We start from the raw sequence: 10,174 nt of genomic DNA on the forward strand, positions 1-10,174 counted from the left end.
TTTTGTAATTGACAAAAAAATCAGTCAACAAGTATTAAATCTATCTCAATCCCAGAATGAGTGACTACTATCTCAGTTTTTGGATGCGTGAGTAGTTTCAACGAAAAAAATCTTGAATACTTAAACTAATAAAAAAATATTGGGTAATTTCGCTGCCAATTTTTTTTTACAAAAACTAGAAGATTTCTTAAATTCCAACTTTAATTAAAAAAATGATAAAAAAGAAAGGAAAAATTAATAGAATGTCTCACAATAGTAAAGTTGATAAAGTTTGTACACAATATAAAATACTTTTTTTAAAAAATTAATAATAAAGAAGCTCATTCCACAATCGAAAAAATGTACCACCACATAATTACCTTTGAAATTTTACGAATTCAAACGGGGTATTTCTATCAATGGAATATAAAGTGTGTTATGTTATCTGGGCAAATAAATAATTTTATTAAATTAATATTAAATAAGTAAGTGGCCATTTTCCTTTCTCTAAGTATTTTACTTTTCTTTTTAATTTTATTTCTAAATTAAAATGAAGTAGAAGATAAAATTATTACTAACAATATTTTAAAATTATAATACATTTTTTTAAGCAATATTTTAAAATTTAAATAGTTTCAGTATTTTTCCTTACTGTTGGGGTTTTTGTTTGTTCCGTACTTAATCCCTCTCTCTCTCACCCTTTCTCACGGCTTCAGCCAATAAACCTGATCCGAAAAGCCCCATTTCATTTTCTTCTTCATATTCCCCTATACACTCACAAATCCCTAGCTCCATCTCACTCTAATCTCTCTATCTCTCAGTTGAAATCAAACCCCAGAACCCATTATTCTTCCCCTCTCTCTCTCGTATTCCTGTCTCCCTCTCACTCTAGCTCTCTTTGTGTCTCTGATTCAAAGTTTTATTCTTCTCCGTAATCCCTCCCTCTCTCACCCTTTCGCACAGCTTCCATAGCCAATAAAGCTGAAAAGAAAAGCCCCATTTCATTTTCTTCTTCATATTCCCCTATACACTCTCAAATCCCTAGCTCCCTCTCACTCTAATCTCTCTCACTCAATTGAAATTAAACCCCAGACCCCATTATTCTTCCCCTCTTTCTCGTATTCCTGTCTCCCTCTCACTCTAGCTCTCTCTGTCTCTCTCATTCGAAGTTCACATACCAACTTCTAACCGAAGGAACTCGGAATCATCCAGCTGAAAGGTAGTGATTCCAAGAAAGGTGGTGGTGGAGGTTCGCAAGATGGGAAGATTGGGTCCATGACTGATTTGATAATGGTGAGATGAAAAGGGTACTTTCAGGTTGTCGGATTTGATGAAGGCTGCGGCAGGGGTGCTTAGTAATGGCGGGTTAGGGTCAGCCTATAAGGTCGCCATGGTCATTTGGGCTGTCTGCGGTGTTCGACGTTGAGATGAGGCGGTTCGGTGGAGAGAGGAGAAACTGTTAGTCTCCGAGTACATTCCTAAAGGGAGCTTTTATGCACGGTAAGAGAAATCTCCACATACACACACAAACACAAAATCATATTCTTTCACATAGTCATTAATTTATTAATATACTCGTTCTAAACTAATCCAAGGAATTGCCGAGGGATCCTCTATACAGAGTTCTCAAACTACGATGGGGAAATCTCAAGTCCAGCAATGTCCTCTTGAACCACAACCACGAACCAGTGCTCAGTATGCTTTTCACCCTCTGATGAGCCCCAGCAACACAGGTAAGCCCCAGCGATCTTCACACAGGTAAAGCTTGGTTTTTTTTTCTTGTTCTGTTCTTGGGTAGGCTTGAATTTGGTTTTAATTTTTTTTTCTGATCTATTCTAATCATAGAGAACTAAGAAAGCCATAGAAGTGTCTCTACATAGCAGTAATAATTGACATTTTATTATATTTATATATTTATAAACATATATTGTATCACCCCAATTTGCTAATAAGGTTTAGGACCTTGATTAGCGTGCCTGGAGGGCAATAGATGAGTTAACATGTTAATAAATGAATTTGAATAAGTATGTGATTAGAATGCATGTTTAAGTGATGTAAATGTGCATGTGGGCCCCGTTTGTATGATAGGGGTAAATTGGTAATTTTAGCTTGTTGAGGGCATAAATGCGATAATTGTATTGTGTGATTTGTACCACGTGAGTGTGGTGATATCAATGTGATGCACGTACCGAGACGGTCCTAAGGAGCTAATTAGTTTAAAAGTCACAACGGGATTAAATACCCGGCTCGGGAGGAGCCTAGGGGTATTTTGGGGATTTTGTAAATTTAGTTCTTGTGAGTTAATGGTAACTGGTAATCTGGTAACTTGTGTAACCGTTAGTAATTGCTGAGAGTAACAAATTCAGATGGAGAAATGGTAGAATTGCAATATAGGTGAAAGGACAAGAGTGCCCTTGAAGTTTAGTTAAGAAGGGATTTTAATGGAGGGATAAGATGGTCTTTTGGCAGAGGTTTAGATAGCTTTGGCTGAGGGAAATAGATATACATGATACTTTATGCTAAGTATGACTGAAATCAAGTTTGGAGGGCTAGAGAAATCAAGAAGGAAAAGGAAAAACTAAGAACCTAGAAGGCAAAGTGGAAGAGGAAGTGAGCTGAGTTCTTTGAGGCTAGTGAAGAGCTTAAGGGTGTGGAATCAAACTCAGGTCAAGGATTACTCAGAGGTAAGAATTTATCCCCTGTTTTGTTAATTTTTGAGCTTGATTTTAGAAGATAGGAATGGAAATTGAAAGATAATCATGGCTGGTTTTGCATGAGGATTCAACTAGTTTATCAAGAGGGATTTGGTTTAAAGCTGGGATTGGAGGAAGCTCAAGTGGAATTCTTGATTAAGGTAAGAGTATTAAACATGTTTGAAATCTCATAACTGTTATGGTTTAAGAGTCTAGAAGGCTGGTTTGCACTTCTCTCAAGTTTTGGTTTATGTGTTTGAAATCTGAAACTCAAGTGTGATTGTTGGGTGTGATTGTGTGTTTGAGCTTGTTGGTGGTGTTTATAGGTTGATAGATGGTTTATTTGGGGTTTTGAATTGGTCTTGGGGCTTAGGTACTTGTTTGGGATGATTTGGACTGGTTTTAGCTCGGGAAAAACGCAGGGGAAAACCCAGAAATCTGGGTTCGCGAAGGAGCACCGCGGCCCTGTTCTTGGGCGCCGCGACATGAGGTTGCATCAGGATGAGGGAAAGCCGCTGGGCGCCACGGCCCTTGAGGGGAGTGCCATGGCCCTAGGCCATTTTTGACAGCCAAAAATTATGTTTTTAGGGCTTTTGCCCGGGGACTTGGGGGATGGCTCCAATGCATTGTTTTAGGGAATTAGGGGTCCCGAGAGTACGGGATTGGTCCCGGGAAGTGGTTTTGGGATTGGTTAGTATTAAAAGTGTTTTATATGTATTGTGACTAGGATTTTGGAGAGGCTCGTGGTGGAGGACTGTGCTTGTGGCCTTGGTGCATCGGAAAGCTCGGGATACAGGTAAGAAAACTGTAGCACCCGTAAAGCAGGGCTTGGCCCATAGTATTGCTGCAGGGCGTGACCCTAAGATATATCATTGCTAGGGTGTAGCTTTAAATGAACTATTATATGTTTGATTGTTGTTTGAGAATGTTAAATATGGTTGTAGCAGAATGAACGGCAAATGGGCCGAGAACGGCGAAGGCCGAGAACGGTGAAGGCCGAGAACGACATTGGGGCCGGGAATACCACTTACCACATGGAGTGCTTGTGGTTAGGGTGAGACCCCAATGGATACATGGGATATCCTTACGGTGAAGACTGAGATCCCAGGCTTTGGTAACGCTTCTGGGACGCATGGCCGTACATGTGTTTAAATCTTATGGACTGTTTGATTAAATATGAGTTACCTGTTATAATAATTGCATGATATGCATATGTTGTGTGCTGTATGAGTTTTCTTGCTGGGCTTCGGCTCACGGGTGCTCTGTGTTGTAGGTAAGGGCAAAGAGAAAGTCAACCAGCCATGAGTACGGAGAGCGTGGGGGCGATGCGTACATGTTTGGCCTACCCGACTGCTTGGTTGGGGGCATTTTCGAGAAATGGCTGTACTAAACTTTGTTTTTGATAATTTGTCAACTGTGTATCTATTTTGAGGAGTAAATAATTTACAAACCTCATTTTGGGATCCCAAATGTTAAACTAATGGAACTTTTAGTGAAATGGAGTACTTTTAAAGATTACAGCCTTGTCTTTTGTTTAATCACACTTTTGTTCTAAAAACCTCGCTGAGCCAGTTAATTGCACATTTTAAACTCAATTAGTAACGGCTCTAAGGTAGTAGGGCGTTACATATATGCTCTACATGGACATATTTAAGAAATGAAGTTTCAATGATTTTTGTATACTATTTTACTATAATTGTGATAATGTACTAGTGTATTGATTAGCTAGTGCACTGTTAGTAACATTTGCAACTTACATATTCATGATGATAGATTGAAATAAAATTATAAATATTTAAGTCATTTTTTTTAAATAAATTCAATTTAGAAAAATAAATATGTCAATGATGCTTGTTATTGAGTAATTGATTTCAATGTGTTATACCCAAAAATTGGAGATCAATAACGTGGCAATAAAGGTGACAAGTGGCAGTGCATGAACAGTAAAAGACACATTAATAGTCAATAAATACATTGACTCCTCAGAGTTGTGATAAAGTGACCCGGTAGACTGACGAAGAATTTGGACTGCTTGAAAGATGTCATAACCAAGCCAAGTGCGTCCTAGGAGGCTAAGGAGAATGCATCCTAGGAGGCTAAGGAGAATGCATCCTAGGAGAGCTAAGGAGAGTGCCTCCTAGGAGAGCTAAGGAGAGTGCCTCCTAGGAGAGCTGAGGAGAGTGCATCCGAGGAGACCCCAAGAGAGTGGTCCTAGGAGACCCCAAGGATGTGGTCCTAAGAGAGACCAAGGGACCTTGGACCGAGGAGAAGTCCAAGGAGATTGCCTCAGACTTATCCAAGGTGAGATGCCAAGGAGGATGCCTCGGACCACCTTGGTCCGAGGAGAAGGAAAGAGGAGGATGCCTCGGACCACCTTGGTCCGAGGAGAAGGCCACAAGGTCCGATCGGACCTTGATTGGAGGAGGTAGGCTCAGGCTTACCTGAGGTGAAAGGCCAAGGGGGTTGTCTCGGACCACCTTGGTCCGAGGAGAGCCAAGCACGCATGACTTTGGTCCGAGGAGAGCCATGCATACATCACTTTGAACCAAGGAAAGCTTGAAGGAGTAACCAACATGCATGTGAGACTACGTCAAGAATTGGTCTAGGCACCCGGGAATCTCTCATTCTTCCCACAAATAGGGGGTTTGTTACATTTTGAATTTTGAATGTTTCTTTGTAATTTAAATATAATAAATATAATAAAATATCCCGGTTCTAAGGGATATCAGTTGTATGACCCTAAGCCTATAAATAGAGGGCTTATGGGATGAGAGAGGGGCTTCTTCTGCTTCTTCTTTCTAGAGAGAGAAAATTGGGTCTGAGTATTCTAGAGAGAGAAAGTGCTGAAATTTGAGAAGATTCTTGTATTTTTGCAATCTGTACTGAAGAAACTCAGTTGGCTCAGTCCATCTGATCTTGAGTACAGATCTATAAATCACAACTCTAAGTGGATTAGGCTATTACCGACAATCGGGGCTGAACCACTATAAAAATCTTGTGTGTTCTTTATTTTCTTTATTAAAACTGTCTGTTGTCGTGTACATTCTCTTGAAGGCTTGTCGTTATTGACGTTCTCACGTCGTTGGCTAAAAACGCAGTCAACACAATGGATATTGTTTTAGTAAAAAAATATAGTAGGGAGTTCAAACCTGATATTGATATTTGGTACTAGTTCCTTCTATATTTGTTGTAATTGAAGCACCAAAAACTCTCCTTCTATCTCTATATCTCAGTTGAAGCACTTGAAATAGAAAGAAATAAATAAATTTTAAATAAACAAGCATATCATATAAGATAAGTGAACTAGTTACTTGTTCTTTGTATTTTTTTTTTCTTTGATTATAGATTTCCATCAAAGAGTGTTTGATTTGTGTGATCAAAATGTCAGAAAACACCTACTGAATCTTTAAGAAAGTATAACAACATTCATAAGAAAAAAGAGATGTATATGTCTATGATCAATGTTTTTATTTCCAAGTTAATTTCAATGCATATTGTATTAGTGAAATATGGTAGAGAGAATAAAAACCTGTTTGTCAGTACCTTCTCCTTACACCCAGTTGAAGCACCTAAAGAAATTTTTTTAATTAAACAATCTAACTAATATAGCCATGTTATTTAATCAGTATATGGCATACATACCTCAACAAAATGTCGATGAACTAGTGAAAAAAAAAGAGATACTTACTATATATATATTAATTTTCTTAGATAGTATCCTCCTTGAAACTAAAATTTAAATTTCAAACTAGTTATTTGTAATTTTTTTAATTAATACTTTTATTTCCTTTATTTGTGCTTGATTATACGTATATAGAGATATGTATATTTTATGAAATAAAAATTTGAAAATATTAAATTATTTTTTTATAATTAATTTTTATTATATTTCCTACTTTACACTGTTATGAAAAATTAAAACTAAATTTACATTTTATAATTAATGGTTCTTGTTTCCTAAATATGTGGTTATAGTTAAGTAAAATATTTTTTAATTATTAAAAAACTGAATATGCATATATATAATAGGTTAGTTTTTTTAAATTACGTCAAAGATATTTGTATTATTGACCCATACATAGGAATCAGTTTTGCTGAGTCATCAAACCACTTCACACGTATACTGCTCTCCTTCTCATTCACAGTAATACTTCAAGTATAGTTCTAAATTTCAATTCTTCTTCTTCTTCTTCTTTTCCCAATTGTCATCAACTTTTTTTCACTGAAGTGCAGGTATAGAATAGGAATATAAAAACTTGAGCATATTGTGTAATTCATAGATAGTAAGAGAGTTCATAAAATTGTGGAGAATGAATGAGCGTGTCCAGATTTTATGAGTGTTTGTGGAGAGAGTCACTCTCCCTATGGTTTCTCTCTCAAAAAGAATATATTCTTTACTTTATAGTTTTTAGTAAGTGGGTTTGATTTTTTTATCTCTAAAGCTCCAAAGAAGATGCCAAAGTTCCCCTCCAACTCCAGGCCATTAAACTCAAATTCCCATTTGATTTAAAGCTCTATCTTTTTTTTTTCTTTTCTTTTCTTTCTCTATCTCTCACTCAAAAATCTTGAAGCTTGAGAAGAAGAACAAAGTATTCTTCTTCTTTATGCTTCTTACTTAGTCTTTTTGTGCTCTTTTTTTGGTTCTCTGGTGTTGTGTAAGTCAAAAAGACTTGATTTTTAGGTTCACCATCATCAGAAGAAGGAGAAGACTAGAAAAAAAAAAGAATGGTTCGGTTCTTGATGGTATAATTAATAGGCTTCTTGAAGTTAGAACAAATCCTGGGAAGCAAGTCCAGCTTTCAGAGACTGAGATTAAGCAGCTTTGCTTTGTTTCTAGAGATATTTTCTTGAGACAGCCCATTCTCTTGGAGCTTAAAGCACCTGTTAAAATTTGTGGTATGTTAACTACTACTTTTAAGTTTTTACACGTGAAATTCTCTTCTTGGGATTCTTTAATTTTTCATGTTCATATGTTTATCTCATGATCAAGTTAATTAGAAATTTGTTATGCTATGTGATTTTCTTGAATTTACTTTTGGGTGTTCTGTTCTGGTTTATGTGTACTTTGTTGAAACTTGGTCGGACAAGAATAAAGTGACCGCACTGAGTGCATTTATGTTGGAATTTTTTTAAGTTATGGGGTGTCATTTAGGTCTAATTTTTCTTCATATGAACTTGAGTAGTTGGATAGAAAATAGGCTATATGTGTTCTGTTTTTATACGATTGGGATAATAATTTTGAGCCAATTAGGCTTTATTTTAAATTCTAATTCAAGGATTAGTAGAGATTCTGTTCAATTCTGGTGCATTCCCATTAATGCATAAACTTGTTTAAGTATAGATAATTAAGCATGGATGACAGTAGATTACCTTAATTAATCTTCAAAGTTTGATGCTTATTATAGCAGTAGAGGGTCTGGTTTATGGTGTTAAGAAAGAACTTGTTATATAAATATATATGGGAATTATCATCTATATATGGATTAGATCTTCATGGATCATTACAATGCTCAACATGTAAATGTGTGTATATGTATGCATAATTGATGTTGTTTTTTTAAGTGCAAAACCAAGAGAAACTTATTGAGAAAAACTGCTTTAAGAGATGACTTTTCAAGAATTTCAAACTTCAAACACTTTTCTTTGTGATTCAAGTGTCATTCTTGGACAATAGATTAACTTAATTGACATTTTCTTTGTGTAAATGTGTGTCTCTATATATATGCATAATCCATGTTTGTTTTCAAGTGAAAAACCAAGAGCCACTTACTGAGAAGAACTGCTTTAAGAGATGAATTTTCATCACAATAATTGTTCAAACACAATTCTTTTATTGTGATCCAGGTGATATTCATGGGCAATATTATGATCTTCTAAGGCTTTTCGAGTATGGCGGATTACCACCTCGTTCAAACTACTTATTCTTGGGGGATTATGTAGACAGAGGAAAGCAAAGCCCGGAAACAATATGCCTTCTTCTAGAATACAAAATCAAATACCCTGAGAACTTTTTCCTCCTTAGAGGCAACCATGAATGTGCCTCAATAAACCGCATATACGGGTTTTATGATGAGTGCAAGAGAAGGTTCAATGTCAGACTCTGGAGAATATTCACAGACTGTCTCAACTGCCTTCCTGTGGCAGCCCTCATAGATGAAAAGATACTATGTATGCATGGAGGGCTTTCTCCTGATTTGAACAACTTGAACCAGATAAGAATGATACAAAGGCCTACTGATGTACTAGAACATGGCTTGTTGTGTGATCTTCTATGGTTTGATCCTAGCAAAGACATTCAAGGTTGGGGCCCAAATGATACGGGTGTTTCTTTCACATTTGGTGCTGATAGAGTAACTAAATTTCTGCGAAAGCAGGATCTTGACTTGATCTGCAGAGCTCATCAGGTTTGGGATCTTTTTAAGCTCAAAAACTAGTGATGATGTTATGTTATGACAACCCTTTAGAGCCTAAATATATGCTGTTTTTGCAGGTTGTGGAAGATGGATATGAGTTCTTTGCTAACTGAAAACTTGTGACGCTATTCTCAGCGCCTAACTACTGCGGCGAGTTTGACAATGCTGGTGCCATGATGAGTGTTGATGAGAGCTTAATGTGTTCTTTCCAGATTTTAAAACCAGCTGATAAGAAATCAAAGTTTGGATTTGGCAGTGCTGCAGCTACTACTAGGCCAGGTCCTCATAGTAAAGTGAAGGAACTAACAATTGTCTTTACAGTGACCTTTTTGTCACTAATGATGATATTAAATGTACTTTGTTACATTGTATTTGTCACTCTGATAGAAATTGATCATAATGCACAGTTGATGTATGCATGTGTCTCATCATGAGCTTTTATGTTCAGAATTGTATTTTTGTAGTTTACTATCAACATTTGACATGGAAGGTGTTGCAATTAACAGGTGGTGGACTCCTTCAAAATTTGACCCTCTTGAATCTCCAATACTTTTTAAGTTCTCAGCCTGTGATTCCTCCACAAACAGAATAATATCAAGGAGCAGGACAAACAGAAGGATGCTATTCATGGGGTGGCATGATAATATACAAGAGGATGTACTAAGACAAGAGGAAATGAATGGACATTTCAAATAAGGGCCAAAGGAAAAAGGAGAAGAGTGTTGCAGGCTCTTGAACTGCAACATGAACTTTTGATGTAGTGTGTAGAATTGTATATGTGGTTAGCTTGTATAATGTATTAGATTTTGTATCATAAACACTTAAATTGTAATAATATCGATCGCCCATTCATTTTATAAAATTATTTTTGATATTTTAATAATATATATTTTAAAATATAATAAACAAATAATTAGAAATGCTATAATAATAAATTAACAAAAAAAATTTAAAATAATAATACATTAGATTAAAAAGCATAATTTAATTTATATTAATTTTGCTACCAAGTTTTAGTAGCAAAATTACTATATTTTTAAAGTATTTAGGCATTATTTGCTACTAGTTTAATAATTGTTTGCTACTAAA

General features: G+C 36.0%; 1 pseudogene; it reads left to right on the forward strand.

Moving 5' to 3' along the window:
* Positions 1–1,615: 1,615 nt before the first annotated feature.
* On the forward strand, positions 1,616–9,831 carry LOC133806468 (uncharacterized; annotated as a pseudogene).
* The last annotated feature ends 343 nt before the right edge of the window (positions 9,832–10,174 follow it).

This window comes from Humulus lupulus, chromosome X (assembly GCF_963169125.1).
Source record: "Humulus lupulus chromosome X, drHumLupu1.1, whole genome shotgun sequence".
In the NCBI taxonomy this organism is placed as follows: Eukaryota; Viridiplantae; Streptophyta; class Magnoliopsida; order Rosales; family Cannabaceae; genus Humulus; species Humulus lupulus.